Genomic DNA, 16,372 nt, shown 5'->3' on the forward strand with positions numbered 1-16,372 from the left:
GTGATTGGTTTGCTTTTGGTATAAACATAATAACCTTTCTCTAAGAAATTTACCTTTTCATGTGATATATATATATAGATAGATGATAGATAGATAGATAGATATATTCAAACACGTGTTTTGCTTCTGCTCGAAATTGCAAGTACATTGCAAATAAGATGCTCTCTGTAAAGGACTCGATTTTACTTGCTGTAGCAAACTGTGTATGGAATTAAACAGTGCTTGGGCTGGAGAAAGGGAAGTTTGTTCATAGAAGCCTCTCTCTTCAGTTCCTTCTTCCTCAAAGATGTATATCAAGGGCCCTTTTTATTCTGCAGAAGGTGGGGTAGAAAACACCAGAAAGGATATGGTTAGTGTTATCACAAACTTACGAGATAATTTAAATGCACTTGTAACAAGTAAGTCCCAAACTCATGACTAATAGTGCCTGTAAACCTTTAAGCCTGTGGACCAAGGACAGCAATGAGTTATAGCTGCAGGGGCCAGGGTCTCCATTTGACTTATAGGGACTGGACTGGTCCATAGTCATCAAAGGAGCTTATGGTTGGAATGACTACATGTTCCCATTTTCTGAGGACAGCACTGTTTTGTTCATGTTATCCCAGCATAATTATTAATAGTACTCCAGTCTGGATGGTAAACTAAATAATTGCCCTAGATATGGCTCATTTAATGGGTATGGTCAAAGCAGGGGTTGAAATTGAATAGCCAATGGCACTTGATTGCCCTGTCTGGGCCTTGGGTTTCTAGCATATATCCAGGCTGAGTCCAGATTTCAGGGAGATGATTATACCTGTGTATATATAGCAATATTTTTATTATCATTAAATCTTGGTTCTAAGGAATTTATGAACACTTGAAGAAAACATGATAAGATTAGAATCCAAAATGTTTCTCAATAATGCCTTTGTGAGCTTTGTTTTGTTTTCATATTTGTTTAACAATAAGAGAATGGAGAATAACATTGTATGGCTGGAAGTTGGTGACTTTTTAAATTGCATATTTTTTTTACACTGGTGATGCTTTGCCCTGTCACATTGGCCAAACCCACCCTTGAAAAACATGTAAGTTGGACATTCCTTCTAGTGTTCACTATCACTATGCTTTACCAGGTGACCACAATTGCTTAGTAACTACATGAAAAAAGTCGAGTCTGCAAATGACTTTGACCCAGACACTTAGGATTTTGGAAGACTAGAGACAAGTTCTGAAACTCACCTAGCTGGCCCCAAACAGGGAAGTTCTCCAGAGTTAGAGAGCAAGTGTAGGACCACAACTTTCCCAAACTGACTCAAAGATGTCCACCAATCACCACCAACAGAGAAACCTGTAATTAGAGTTTAGGAAGAAGGAGGTTTTGAAACTGAGGATCATATTGAAAAAGAAAAATGAGAGACCCAAAGGGCATGGCCAGAATGGTATGGATACATGGGAAGAAAGTGGGGAGGAGAAAGATGGGAAGCACATGCTCAAAATAAAGCTCGGCCTACATGGATTCAGACCTGTCCCAGAATAAGGGGTCCACCAGGACAGCTAGAGAGAACAGACATATAAAATTCACACAGTTAACAAAAGCTTAGTTGTTGGACGGAAGAGAAGATTCTAAATACAGCATTGTGTCTGTCACTCAACAAATCCTCATTGAGCATCTGTGATGTGCCAGGCACTGTTCTAGGTGAGGACATAAGATGCACAGTCAACAAATGAACAAATAAATGAACATGATGAATTCAGATAATAAGTGCTATAAAGACAATAAAGCAGAGTGGTGTGATGGCACCATTATGGGGAAGGGAAGAACTATTTCAGCTCATCTAGTGTCATCAGAGCAGGTCTCTCTAAAGAGATACAATCTGAATGGGAAAAAAAAAAAATAGAGCCATCATGTGAGTGAGTCAACTAAAGAATGGATAGCATTCATTGGGTTGACAGCATGGAACTCTTTGGGGACCTTAAGAAAAAGCAGCTTCAGCAGAGAAGTGGTGTAGATGGTGAGCGGAGGCAGCCTGATGGGTGGGGACACAGTGAATGTGGTATGGGAAAGCAGAGATAAGGATTACAGATAGCAGCCCACTTCAGAACAAAGCTTTCTAGAAATTGGAAGGATATGTGCAGCTGTGGGAGGGTTCCATTGTGGAACATAGCTGAGAGGGAGTTGGACATGCAGAAGAGAGTGGGAGGAGGAGGCAATCAGATCCAGCCAGTTTTTAACAATAAAAGGGACATTTTCTCTGTATTAATAAAAAGAAACTAATGCTGGGGTGGCTTTATGGGTCTGACAATGGGAAGTTGGAGGGGTCCCATCTTGTCTCTATTTTCTAAATGAAGTAAGAAATGAGGTCCTCTGTGAGAGTGAGGGTAAAGAAAAGCAAGATGTGCAAGATGTGAAGTAAGGGGGGGAGAGTATAAAATAATTACCTTAACAGTGGTTCAGTTTACTAGGGAAACACATACAGTCATGCAGTGCCAAGTGCCTAAGGCACTTAAATATGAAGATAATTTCCTTTGTTATAAAAATCAAGCAGCCTGGCTATTGATTTTTCTCCAGCCATACATAATTGCTCAGATGTAGGAACAAAGAAGGAAGATAACAGTGCTCAACCAGTGCCGAAGTTCTGCCAGGTGGGTCTGAGGGGCAGAGAGGTAAGTAAGCACTTGAGAGGCTCTACAAGGACATGGTTATGATTTAAACCATGAAAACTAAAATAGGCAAAAAAAGAAGTGAAGAATCACTGATGAGTGTTAAAACTCTGGTAGCATCTGTGGAGTAGGTATCTCAGTGAGGGTGCACCAACGGGGCCCCGGGTTGTGGTGAGATCATGAAATACACTAGTAGTGATTTCAGAGAAAGTGAGACACAGGATGTGTGGTGGCAGTGGGTGGCTGAGGTAATGTGAAGAATTAGGTGCTAGAGATTTTGTCTCTAGTCTTTAGAAATCCTCAGTATTTGGCTCAAAGTTATTTGCAGACTCGACTTTAGTCATCTAGCAACTAAGCTACTGTGGTCACCGGTGAAGCATATTGATAGTGAAAACTAGGAATGTCCCTGTGAGAAGCCCAACCTCTGTGTTTTTCTAGGTTGGGTTGTCCAGTCTGACAGAGCAAAGTGTAACCAGTGCAAATTTCCACACTCACTCTCACTGATGACCTCCTTTCTTGCTTTATTAAGAAAATACAGATAACAGGATGGAAACTGCTTCAACTTCCCATTGTCAGACCCACAAAACCACCCCTGCATCAGTTCCTTTTTTTTTTACTTCCTTCCTATTGCTATAGAGGAAATGTCCTTCGTCGTGTTAAAGATCAGCCTCTAAATGAGCTCTGGATCCGATTCCCTACTAGGAGCTGCAACAGAGGAGACAAAGAAAAAGGGAGCAAGGGTGGAAAATGAGCCAGCCCTTAAACTGTGAAAAAACCAAGGGGAACTTTAGCAGAATTGGCTTCAAAGACTGGGACCCAAGGATATCATCACTGAAAGGAGACGTCAGTAGAAGGTCCACTGGCCATGCATAATGATGATGGATGTTCTGGAGTCAGATTGCCAGGGTCTGAATCCCAGGCCCCCCACTTTCTCACAGAGCCCCATCGGGCCACAAAATAACAGAAAAACACTTACTGAGCACCTTACAAATACTGCTATCTCACGGTAACCCAATGAGTTAGGCACTCTTATATGCGCATTACACAGATGAGAACAAGTCTCATGGCCTCTAGAAACCTCATGATGGTATGATAATGATAGTTCTCCTTATTGGGATTATTGTGGGTTTTCACCAAAATAATCTAGGCAAATGATCAGCACAGTCTGTGGCTCAATGGAAGTGTTCAATAAATGTTAGCCTAGAGGGCTAGGTGAGAGGAAAAATGTTAGCTTCCAGAAATCAGGGTTTTGATAAGAAGGAGTAATGGTCTGCAAGCAACACTAAGAAACAGAGAGGACAATGACCCAACTTCTAGTCTTGAAGAACATGGAGCATAAAGCAAAGAAACCAGCAAAATACTACATCAAAGTTAGAAAATTCTCTGTGAGTAATGTATAGTAATGTACAAAATTGTTCAATCGATATGTTGTACACCTGAAACTAATATAATGACAAAACCAATTTGAGAAATACAGTACAATATAATAAAAATCCTGACTCAGAGTGCCCAGCTGGGAGCCAGGCAAGGAAAGGAACAAGAGAAAAGAGAGAAAAAGCTATAAATACTGAGGAGTTTGCTATTCAAGAAAGGGGAGTTTTAAAGCATGGAGCAAGAATGGGAAGTGTTGAGCTGAGCTATGCAGAGGAGGGTAGTGAGGCTGAGTCCAATTGGGACTCAGCACACACACACACACACACACACACACACAAACACTCATTTCAGGCTGACTTCAGAGCTTAACCCTTAAGGAAGCTGTGACTCCACATAAGGGTCATAAGACCAACACCCATGAAAGTGACAGCTGTTCAGAGAGGAAAAGCAACTTGGAAAAACAGGAAACAGGTGGCCTGTTTCCAAAGCACAGTGTATAGATTAATCTGACCAAGCAAGATTTAGCATTGAATCCAACCACAGCCGTGTATATTATCTCCTTTAATCCTTACCACCACAAATCAAACTGTATACATATTAAAATTGTAAAGGCTTAATATTGAAACAATATATTGGTTGGCAGCTAAACTGGAACACTTCAGAAACCTCCCCCTTTTTACCACCAGAGATGTAATGATTACCTTAAAGGAGACAAGTCAGATACACCGGTCTATATATTTCTTCTTTGTTCCTTCCTTTACTCTACCTCAGTGGTTCCCAAAGAACTGCTATATAGAGCTGTATCTCAAAACCACACACAATTTCCTGAGTAGATAATTTAAAGGATTTTCAAGAATAATCTTATTTCACCTTAAACACTACTCGTATAACCCAACTCCCAAGTAAGATGTGAGTCCTCTGGTCAAAAGTTTATTGACCCATGGAGGGGCTTGCATTTTGAGTGAGAACCCATATAACAAGGACAACAGGCAAAATGGAATTTTTTCTAAGCCCATCTCCCATGGTCTAAGAGCTAATTGCCCTAAAAGCCTCATTGAACATTGGGACACAGGCAGTGGTAATTTGGCAACTTTCTAACAGAGTCTTACATCAAAATGAAGAAAGGATGTCTCCCCAGACTAGCTTAAAGAAGACAGATCTTGGGAGTACAGCTGAGGTGGAGGAGTGAAGGTGAGGCTACTTAGTTACAGATGAGTGTATGTGTACATAGGCCAGGACTTCCAGAAATTCTTGGGAAAAAGGAATTTGTAAGAAGCTAGCGTCCTACATGAGCAGGTAAGATAAGGTTACCAGTGGAAATTCCAAAAAGCAAGAGAAACATTTGGGTGGTGGATTTTAGAAGGATTTGTGGGCTTTATGGTGGTTGCTTATATTTTTGTTGTTTAATTTTTACTTTTTAGATCAAATCATCCTTAGCCATATCAGTTTATTCAACTATTTTTCAGATTTATTTTGAATTGTAACAATTTTTTTAACCATTCCACAGAGATCCAATCATGTCTAAAGAACAGTTCCATACAACTGGAACACCTAAAAATGTGTTTTTAGCCCTTAAAAATTGCAGGATATTAAAATTACTGGCTGATATATTCAAGATTCCAGGGAATAGAGGCAAAAGTTAAGCCTATTGTCTTAGGTTAAGTAGACAAAACATTTGAGTGATTGAATCGGTTTCCTTCTTAACCATTATCTATGACAAGGTAGAGACAATATTAAAATGTCAATGGAAACTTGCTTGTGGTTGATAAACTTAAGGAATTGCAGAAAACTGAAAATAAAAAGAGGAAACTTCCTTCTCTCTTGGATTCTAAAACTATATAGTTACAAAGGTTATTTTGCCCGTTTTTTACATGCCTTAAGTCCCTGAAAATACTTTAATGAGGAAGAATGGTTTTAAGAGTAATTATCAGATGATCTTGCATCTTGTCTTTTAATAATGTTTATATACTTGTATGTTTCTTACACATTATAAAATCTGAAATATGTGTGGCTAGTAGACAAAGCTTAAATTTTTAAAGCACATTCTGGTTCTAAAATTCTATTCTTAGGAAATTCTATTGTCAAAACCTTTCAGAAGGAAAACTGGAAATCATCATCACAATAGATTCTATCTCCTAGATAATAAAATTGAGTGGCTCTCTCAAATCTCAATATAAGCTAGAACAGGATCTGAGTTCTTTGTTTGGCTCTAACAAAATAGCTAATTTTCTTTCCATCTTCATTCATTCTTTTTCCATTTATTGAGCCCCAACTCTATCACCTACTGTGTTTCCAGCCACTGAGATATCAGAGATAAAGGTCCCTGACCTCCAGGAGTTTGAAGAGGAAAATAATTTCAATATAAATGAAAAAGTGCTATGAGCTAAGCACAGGATTTAAAATGAGCTCACAAGAGAGGCAACAAAACTGCTGGAAATTTCTCTGAAGAGCCAATGTCTAATCTGGGTTTTAAAAGACACATGGGTGTAAAAGGGACAGGAGAGATGTACCAAACAGCAGCAAAGGGATTCACAAAGATACAGAGACAGAAGAACCCTTGGTCTGTCCACAAACAGGAGATTTGACATGATTTGAGTGAAGGCTGCAAGAAATAATTGGCAGAGTATGTTAAGAGATGACTTTAGAGAGTCAGTAGCCAAAAAGGGAAGTTCCTTACCGTGTTAATAAGTTGGGATTTTTTTTTTTCTAAAGACATTAAAGAACTATTGAAGATGTTAAAGTGAGAATGGCATGATCTGATTCATGTGTTAGAAAAATGACTATTTTTTCAGTTAAAGAATGGCTTTTATGTCATCAGGACTAGATTTAGAAAGAGTAGCAGGGTGACTATCTCTACCTAGGGAACAAAATGATCAAAATTCAATCAGCGAACAGAAAAGGGGATGAATTCAGAAGATACTAGCATAAAATTGGCAAGACTCTGACACTACTTAGCCATGACATGAAAGGAGAAGGTAAAACCTACACTGTGATCTAATTTGTCTTGGGTAACTAGATATCTGCTGGTCCAGTAAGCAGGAGAGCACACAGAAGGGAACCAGATTCAGTGGAAACTCTACTTTTGAACAAGCTAGGTTTGAGGTGCCTGTGACAAAGTCGAGGACAGAAGTCCAGAAGAGAATTCTAGGATGCTATGTGGGTTTGGGATTCATCAGCATGCAGGTCCCATCTGAAACTAGCAACATAGAGAAGTCTTTTCACAGTACGTGTTTAGATTAAGAAGCAAAGAGGTCTGTGCATAGACTACTAGGGAGTACCAGTGTTTAGGGGAAAGATAAACAAAGAAGAATGCCAAAAAGGTATCCTGAAAACCATGAAAGTTTAGTATAATGGAAAACAAAAGGAGAACGTTTCATAGACAAAATGGACAATAGCGCTGAACATTAAAGAGCAATGCAGTAAGAAAAAGACAGAAATGTCTCAAATTTAGCAGTGAGCACCCTGATGACTTGGAAACAAATTTTAGTTAAATGATGGGAGTGAACTGCAGTGAATTCAGGTACAAAAACAGAGAAGTGGAGGGATGCCTGGGTGGCTCTGTTGGTTAAGCCACTGCCTTCGGCTCAGGTCATGATCCTGGGGTCCTGGGATTGAGTCCCGCATCAGGCTCTTGCTCGGCAGGGAGCCTGCTTCCTCCTCTCTCTCTGCCTGCCTCTCTGCCTGCTTGTGTGTACTCTCTCTCTCTCTGACAAATAAATAAAGCTTTAAAAAAAAAAAAAGAACAGAAGTGGAGATTATGTGTTATCCTCTTGGGAAAATTTCAGCTATCAATGAATTAGAAACATAAGCTAGTGGGTAGAGGGCACTATAGAGGCAATGGGGGATTTGGTGGTGAGGGAAGGGTGAATGTTTTTCCTTTGTTTCTTTTGATACCCAGACTTCAGTGTCTTTGCAGGCTGGGGAGGAGAGAAGGGAGAATCAGTAGTACAAGATACTTAAGGACATAAAGATTCCAGAATGGGGCCGAGGGAACAAATGGAGATTAAAATTCTGGAAAAAGTTTTTAAAGCAATTTTTCTAAAATGAAGGGAATAAGTTATCCCCTGGTCTAGACAGAGCTACCTTAGTAGAAGGGGGTGAAGAAAAATTGGAAGTTGGGAAAATTGCCTCCAGATAGACAATCTCTCTGTGACTCAGGAGTTAAGAAAATCACCTGCTAAGTGAGGGGAGGGCGCCTGGGTGGCTCAGTTGGTTAAGCCTCTGCCTTCAGCTCAGATCATGATCCCAGGGTCCTGGGATTGAGTCCCACATCGGGCTCTCTGCTCAGCAGGGAGCCTGCTTCCCTTCCTCTCTCTCTGCCTGCCTCTCTGCCTACTTGTGATCTCTCTCTGTCAAATAAATAAATAAAATCTTTAAAAAAAAAAAAAAAAAAGAGCAATGAGGGGAAACCATAGGATGTGGCCCAGGGAAGAATGTTAAGGGTCTGAAAGACTCGAACATATTGTGGTTGTTCACGCCTGCTTATTGTAAATAGCTTACGGGGGCGGGGGGACCCCAATAATTTAACAAAAACAGTTGTCGAAAGGAAAGAATTCAAAACTATTCAGCAATATGTTTTCTATCAGGCAAATTGCAACACTATTGGAGCAAACATAAAAAAATATTATCCCGATATATTTACCTTATGTTTACATCTACTGTAAATTCCATTCTTTTCAAAACAGTGGAATCCCTTCCTAGTAGTAGCAAGTGGTGGGAGACGGGCCTAAGTCTAGGGTAATAGGAAAATTGTAAATTCAGTTTTTGCAGGAAGGGAATACAGTGTAACTGCAGTATACCTAAATCCTTAACAAAGAGCTATATTATAATACACTTCCACTTGTAGTTTTTTCCTCTTATCCTGTCATTTTGTTTTAATTTTACTTTAATTGCATTTTGTTGATCTGAAAGGGGAGAATAAAATAAATGACACAATGATTTAGACACAGCAGTAGTTTAGCTTGGATGGCAGATCAATAATATATAACTGAGGTCATTGAAATATGCTACATGAGGAGATTTTAAGGGGAAAAAAAGCCTGTATTTCATATGGGGTTAATAGCTGAATTTCTATGGAGTCACATTCCTAAGCCAAAAGTAATGATCTAAATCTGAGCAAAAACTTTTGGTGGAAGTCTCCCAATAATTCATTGGGAATGTAAATGCAATGAACTGTAAATTAATATCACCTACAAAGATTGAGCTGGACATTTCTCAAAGTAATAAATTGGCTCAATACGTTTTTTAAAAATCTGTTTCATTCGTATAAAAGATAAATGGCTACTGAGAACCACAAAAGATCAGTCAATCCGAGTAATACCAGTACAAAATAATATAGCTGCGCCAAATAAGCTTGCTGTTAGATAGATTGGATTTGGTGTTACCCCTCCAAAGCACTTTTGTAATTGGACTTTATCAACTTGAATTTGAACTATTTTCATTTGACAAGTCAAGGATTAGTCATTGGCAAAAATTTTTAAACATTTAACCCAATGCCTCTTTCTAGTGATTATAAGAATTGTACTAGGTTGGTGAACAGAAAGCCTACACAAACAATCCCCTAATTATAGTGCGGTACCTAGTAATAGAAAATGCATTTGTAGTTGTAAAATAGTCAATCTCTTGATGAACTTTACCTAATAAATATTATTGCACATTTTAAGCAAAAGAGTTAATTTCAACTAAAATCCCCTTTCAGTTCACTAGTTTTTGTTACTTATAAATGTAAGATACTTTTTTAAATGCAGAAACAATTGTTGGAAAAATTTGAAAGCATAAATGAAAGGAGAATGAGGAGTTTTTGTTGTGTGTTTTCTCTTCTCAAATTTTACACTTAAATAGTGTGCTTTTGGCAGGTTATACAACACTAAATGTGAAATATTTAGCAAATGGGCTATCCTTCAGGTTTATAAAGGTGTCATTAAGGTACACCATTTAAACATTCAGCCTACTAGCAATGCCTTGGAACATTGGATAAACATGAAGAAAAGAGGTGACCAGACTAAGCCAGGGAGTATCAAGACATACGACAGAGGGAAAGCCAACTGGCTCAGAGAAAGACAATTGCTTGTTTATTTTGGATTAAAATTATTTAAGGCCAGGGTTAAATTCTATTGCCTGCTCTAACTAACTGAGCTAATCAGCCATGATACAGTTTTTATTTTCTAAATTTTAATATTTAGTTGTGGTTAAGAAACATTAAAAATTTAGTGTTTTAATCATTTTTAAATGTATAGTTCAGCAGTGTTATGTGTATTCACACTGTTGTGCATCAGATCCCCAGCACTTTTTCTTCTTGCAGAAAGAAACTCTACCCATGGAACACCTCTTTCATGCACCCCTCCCCTACCCCAGCCCCTGGCAACCATCACTCCAGTCCATTTGTTTTTTTTTTTTTTTTTTAAGATTTTATTTATTTATTTGACAGAGAGAGACACAGCAAGAGAGGGAACAGCAAGCAGGGGAAGTGGAAAAGGGAGAAGCAGGCTCTCCACTGAGCAGGGTACCCAATGCAGAGCTTGATTCCAGGACCCCATTATCATGACCTGAGCCGAAGGCAGACACCTAACTACTGAGCCACCCAGGCGCCCCCACTCTAGTCCATTTCTATGAGTTTGACTAGATATCTCATATAAATAGGAATCAAACATCGTCTGTCTTTTTTGTGACTGGCTAATTTCACTAAGCATAATGTCCTTAATGCTCACCCATGTGACATGACTTCCTTTTTTCCTTTTTTTTTTTTTTAAGATTTTATTTATTTATTTGTCAGAGAGGGAGAGTGCACAAACACAGGAATGACAGGCAGAGATAGAAGAAGAAGCAGGCTTCCTGCTGAGCAAGGAGCCCCATGTAGGGCTCTATCCCAGGACCCTGGGATCATGACCTGAGCCACAGGCAGACGCTTAACTGACTGAGCCACCCAGGCCTCCCTACATGACTTCCTTCTTTTTTAAGACTGAATAATACTTGATTTAATGCACATATCACATTTCCTTTATCTTCCATCCCTTGATGGACATTTGGGTTATCTCCACCTCTTGGCTATTGTAAATAATACCACAATATCTGAGTACACAAATCTCTCTCCCAGATCGTGCTAGTGTTTAACTCTTTGAATCAAATAATTATAAACTGCATGAAATCTGTTTAATAGAACCTTGTATTTATTCTTTATTAATCAGACAGATCTCTTATAGAGAAAGAGCCCAAACAAAATTATAAATAACCACATACCTAAGCCATTTTCACTATGTAAACTGGACAATAACTTTGTACCTTTTAGGCTCATGTCCAGTTGTTTGATGTACTTTATCAATCAAGACAATTAGTACATTTCAATTTGTTTCTCTGGCCTATGTCCTGGCAGAGCAGAGGCCTGAATGCCATGCTAGGAGAGACTGGAATGAGGCTTGCTTTAAGGATGAGGCTAGATATGAGCGGCAGGACTGAGAGGCTGCCCATCGCCCTGAGCTTGGAGGCAAATGAATCAAGGAGGGAAACAGAGAAGCATGTGAGACTCCCAGAAAGTCATTTATAGCCTTTGTTTTTAGGGTTCAATTTGTGGGGCTATGACTTATTTTGTCATTTCTCTTTAAAGAAGTTACTTATCAAAAGACAATTAAAAGTTCCAGTTTAAAAAACTTTATTCTTAAAAAGAATGAACCCCATCCTAAAAGATTTGTTTTTAAAGATTTTATTTATTTATTTGACAGACAGAGATCAAAAGTAGGCAAAGAGGCAGGCAGAGGGCGGGTGGGGGAAGCAGGAAATATGGAAATATGCCTAAATTGTGGATTCTCACATTCTCCTGGGGCTTCATCCCAGGACCCTGAGACCATGACCTGAGCCTAAGGCAGAGGCTTAATCCACTGAGCCACCCAGGTACCCCCATCTAAAAGATTTTAATTTTAAGTCTAAACTCAGACAATGAGAGGACATCAATAATGGCAAAATGTCTAAATTAATCGTCTTAGTAATTAACTTCCACAAATTCTTATTCATATGTCTGCATCAAAGATGAAAGCTATATACTAAAAATAGTTCTAAATATTAAGTAAAATGGATTCAGTGAAATGGAATTTCAAAAGGCATTTCAAAAAATGTGTCCCAAAATTGCACAGGTTTTTTTCCTATAAGTCTTCTGCCATGAAATTCTCTTTCATAAGAAGGAAAAAATGTAATAAATATTACTTTTAAAATACACAGGGAGTCAGTGAAAACAGTCTATTGAGATAGGAAGTGTCTAAGAGTAAGAATTAGCAAAATACTTCATAGTCATAGTTTGAGCTTGCTTTGGCCAGAAAGAGTGAAATTTCAAGCCCAGACCTCAAAGAGCACTGCACTGAGATGAGTCAGGGGCTCTCTGGTGTCAGGTAGACTTTTCATCACAAGAGCGTTAGTTAAAATTGTGTTCTGGACACTGTAATGAAAAGCTGTTTTTTCTAATGGATCTGTGGTGAGTTAGCCTAATTAAATATTTAATGCTGCAATATTAGCACAACAAACACTAATTATCTGCATGTTTGCAGTTCCAAAAGATCCAGAAGAAGACAACAGTCCAGTCATCCTCAATCCAGGGCCTGGCCTTCCAGAGCCGGGTTATCATGTGCTAGTCAAGTTGTCTGTGAAGCGGACGTGGTTTCCCATCCTGAAATTATTTTGTAATAAAAACTAAATATATATGTCTGCGTGAATGTCGACTAGCACTTCTCAAAAACCTACCAGTCATGGATGAGGACTCTATCTTTTCTAATTTGTCAGGATGTTGAGGGGATTAGAGGAAATTATTTGAAACTATTATCAGGGTAATATTACTCCCTTTAGCGGGTCTAATTAGTTAACAAATAAGGGATGCATTGCCCTGACTTAACAGGAGATGAATAAAAATAAACATAAATAAATAATGCTAGAATGAACAAAAAATGTGAGAATCCACAATTTAGGCATATTTCCAAATGATTAACTTGGCAATAAGACAAAACTGCCTAACATATTTTACATAAAACATTTTTAATTATGAATGCTTCTTTTTCTTCCCCCCATTGAAATAAAAGCCAAGAATTCTGTTTTAAATCTTTCAACAAGCAAAGCTGCCCAAGAACCAGATATCTCCTCTCTCCCAGTGTTTCTCTGGCTTTCCAAACTTTGTGAAAGAATTAATTGGATGTTTTTTAAAATGCTGATTCAGAGGTCTTAGCCCTAGTGGTCCTCATATACTAGGAATCTGATTTATATGCATATACCAGGTAATTCTGAGGCAAATGGTCTAGGGAGGGGATCTAGCGATGTAATTTGTGGAGCCCAGGGCAAAATGAAAATCTGAGCCCCTCATTCAAAAATAATTGGAAATCTCAAGATAGCAATAGCAGAGTGTTAAACCAAGACCGACGCCCTTCTAAATATGTAGAAGGGCCCATGTGGCTACATGGGCTGCACACCCATGAAACTGCCCCCCCTGGGCAGTTTATAAACACTGCCTCAGGTGAAGTTTAAAACAGACCTAATATCTCCAGAGCCCTCAGAAACTGAAACAGAAACTACCCCACTGCACAAAAAATAGGCCTTAGTCAAAAAAGACAGCCCAAAATAGCTTTTTTTTTTTTCCTCAGAAATCCTTGAGGAGTGATGACTGATGACTGAGGAATGGAAGGATACCTTTTAAAATCTAGTTTTGGGGAAGAGTCAAGAAAGAGTCAAATGTCCTAGCCCAGTTTGGGACCAAATCTGTTTATTTTCATTATTTTCTTTAATAGCTCTTCTACTGGGACGCCTGGGTGACTTAGTTGGTTAAGTTTCTGCTTTTGGCTCATATCATGATTCCTGGGTCCTGGGATGGAGTCCAACATCGGGCTCCTTGCTCAGTGGAGACTTGCTTCTCCCTCTGCTTGTGCATTAGCTTTCTCTCTCTCTCTCTCTGACAAATAAATAAATAAAATCTTTAAAAAAAAAAAGCTCTTCTATAATTCTGTCTCATCAATGGGATCATTATGCAGTATACACAGAGACAGAGGATTTGTCTGAAGCTTTTCTCCAACTGTACAGGAGCCTCAGCACAGTTTAAATCCTCTGAGCCACATGTGGAAAGGAGAAGGTAGAAAATTACTATGGACCTGGATGCCCAAGTTTCCTGAAGAACTGTCTGCCCAGAAGCATTCTGCCTGGAGGCATTTCCTCCCCACCCAAAACCCAGGTACTGGATAATGGCTCCTCGCTTTATGGTAAGAGAAGAATCCATGTGAATCATTGAACACAAGTCACAGTAAAACACCACAGAAGAGTCTGAGCCGAAAAGGCTGGCAACCAAATCAAAGAGGCCTCAGGGTTGCTTTCTGAGCTCACGAGGCTGAAGAGAATGTGCATACTTAGGTTACAGTGCTCAGCACAAAATAAGCATGAAGGAAACCAAGCCCAGCACAGGGCTTGCAACACAGAGCACAGGAGCTCAGAACAGAAAGTAGCAGCGGCGACAGCAGACAATTTATTTGAGGCATGGTAGAATGTCATCATACTAGACGAATCAGGAAGGAAAAGGGCCCATAGGAGAACCGAAATTTTGTGTCAGTGGTGAAAAGCATGTGAAGACCAAAGGGAAACAAAGTGGGTGTGTCTTGTAGTCAGAGTTGACTTTTAGTCCTGGGATAAAGAAGGTGGAGGGGAGTGGAGGGAAGGAGATGGGAAGATAGGCAGATGGATGAATAGACTGATAGATCAATAGATAGGAAAATAATCTGCCTTATCTTGAGGAGGGAATACTAATTAAATAAGACCTTTGTATTACATACAGTATTGAGTTCTTAAATAATTTCCTTTGTTCTTAATGCCTTGAGTTTAAAAAAAAGAAAACCTCAAGCAGTATAAATGAGAATATTAAACCAAAATGGACCCCACAAACTATATCACCCGTTTAGTTCCTAATTGGGGAATTTCATTTCTTAGGTCACAAATTATACATAATCCTGGCTACATTGTTAATTAACTCAAACAAACCAGGTGTGGTCCTGACTGAGGATTTCCAGATTATTTAGTTCTATAGATTGTGTCAAAATAAACACTCCAGGTTGGGTTTTTCAAAACGAGTCTTTTAAATATGGACATCAAATAGTGCATGGTTGAAATAGTCTGTGTGTGATACAAGTTAATTAGATGAAAAGAGAGGGAGTGGCAGATGGGAGCAGGAGAAAATAAAGCATTAGAGTTACATTAGAATTTTGAAGAAAAAAAGAATTACAATAGAAAAAATTCTCATGTTTTTCTACTTGAACGTAGGCTTCAAAAACTCCACCTTACTACTCTTGAGTAGAAGGAAGCATTTCATTGGAAGCAAGCATCTCATTACAAGGAGGTATTTGGGGGTTTTCACAGGATCAAAATCAAACCATGTAATTTTTCTGAATTTTGTCTCACCAATAAAATGGGAAGAACCTTTTGGAATTGTTAAGATTAAATGAAGTAATATACACATGAAGTTCTTTCAAGTTGCAGGGGAGAGGAATGCATATTGTGGTTGCTTCACTCTCAACAGCTTAGTGCTAGACCTCCTGGAAAGAGAAGCAGCTGACCCTCAAAAGTGAGAGCCCCTGCTCCCTCCTCTAATACCTTCAGTTACAATCTCTACCAGCTTCTCTGTCTCAGTCTCAATAGCATTTTTCTGTCTGATCTATGACTTTCTGTCTTTTCCTATTAGCCTCGACTGCCTCATGGCTCCTGCTTTCTGTTTTCTGGGTACATATGCATTTTAAATGGCTTCCACCTACCTGGTAACTTTGATTCAAACTCTCTCCAGAGAGATATTGCATGAGTTAGTCAGGCACCATCCAGAAAGAGCATTCTTGCTGGACAGAGTTCTCCTGCCAGGCTCACTCAAGGTCACTGACTTGCCCATGGATGGTGCCTTTAGATCAGTCCTGTGTCCAATTAGCTGTTGGGCAAATCATGAGAAATCGCCTGTAATAACATTCCTCAGAAGGAGCAATCAGCAGGCAGAAACTCAGAGCATCTAGTCCTTAGCTCAGTAAGGAGCAACGAATGTGAATTTTTAGCTGTGTCAAAAGAAGAAAGTGAAGGAGTAGTGATGGAATCAGACACTCCATTGTCTCCCTTTTCAAATAGCTCATACCAGGTCTTGATAAATATCAATCTTGATGAATATCAGGTGGCAAAAAACAGTGGCATGGGTGGGTTTCAAGGAACAGGAGAATGTGAATAGGAGAAAGTGATGAAGAAGGAGAAAAGAGAGAGTATGTACATGCAGAGATAAGGAAGTCAAAGAATAAAAACACTGGAAGAAAATGTGAGCAAAGAAATGATGGCATAGACCCAAGGAGAAGCCGAGAGGAGGAGAACAGTCCTAAAGGAA

General features: G+C 39.1%; 1 pseudogene; it reads left to right on the forward strand.

Annotated features, from left to right (window-relative positions):
• The first annotated feature begins 11,437 nt into the window (after positions 1-11,437).
• LOC131834620 (large ribosomal subunit protein uL6-like) overlaps positions 11,438-16,372 on the forward strand; it is a 38,937-nt pseudogene continuing 34,002 nt past the window's right edge.

The sequence above is a fragment of the Mustela lutreola genome, chromosome 6, assembly GCF_030435805.1.
Source record: "Mustela lutreola isolate mMusLut2 chromosome 6, mMusLut2.pri, whole genome shotgun sequence".
NCBI lineage: Eukaryota > Metazoa > Chordata > Mammalia > Carnivora > Mustelidae > Mustela > Mustela lutreola.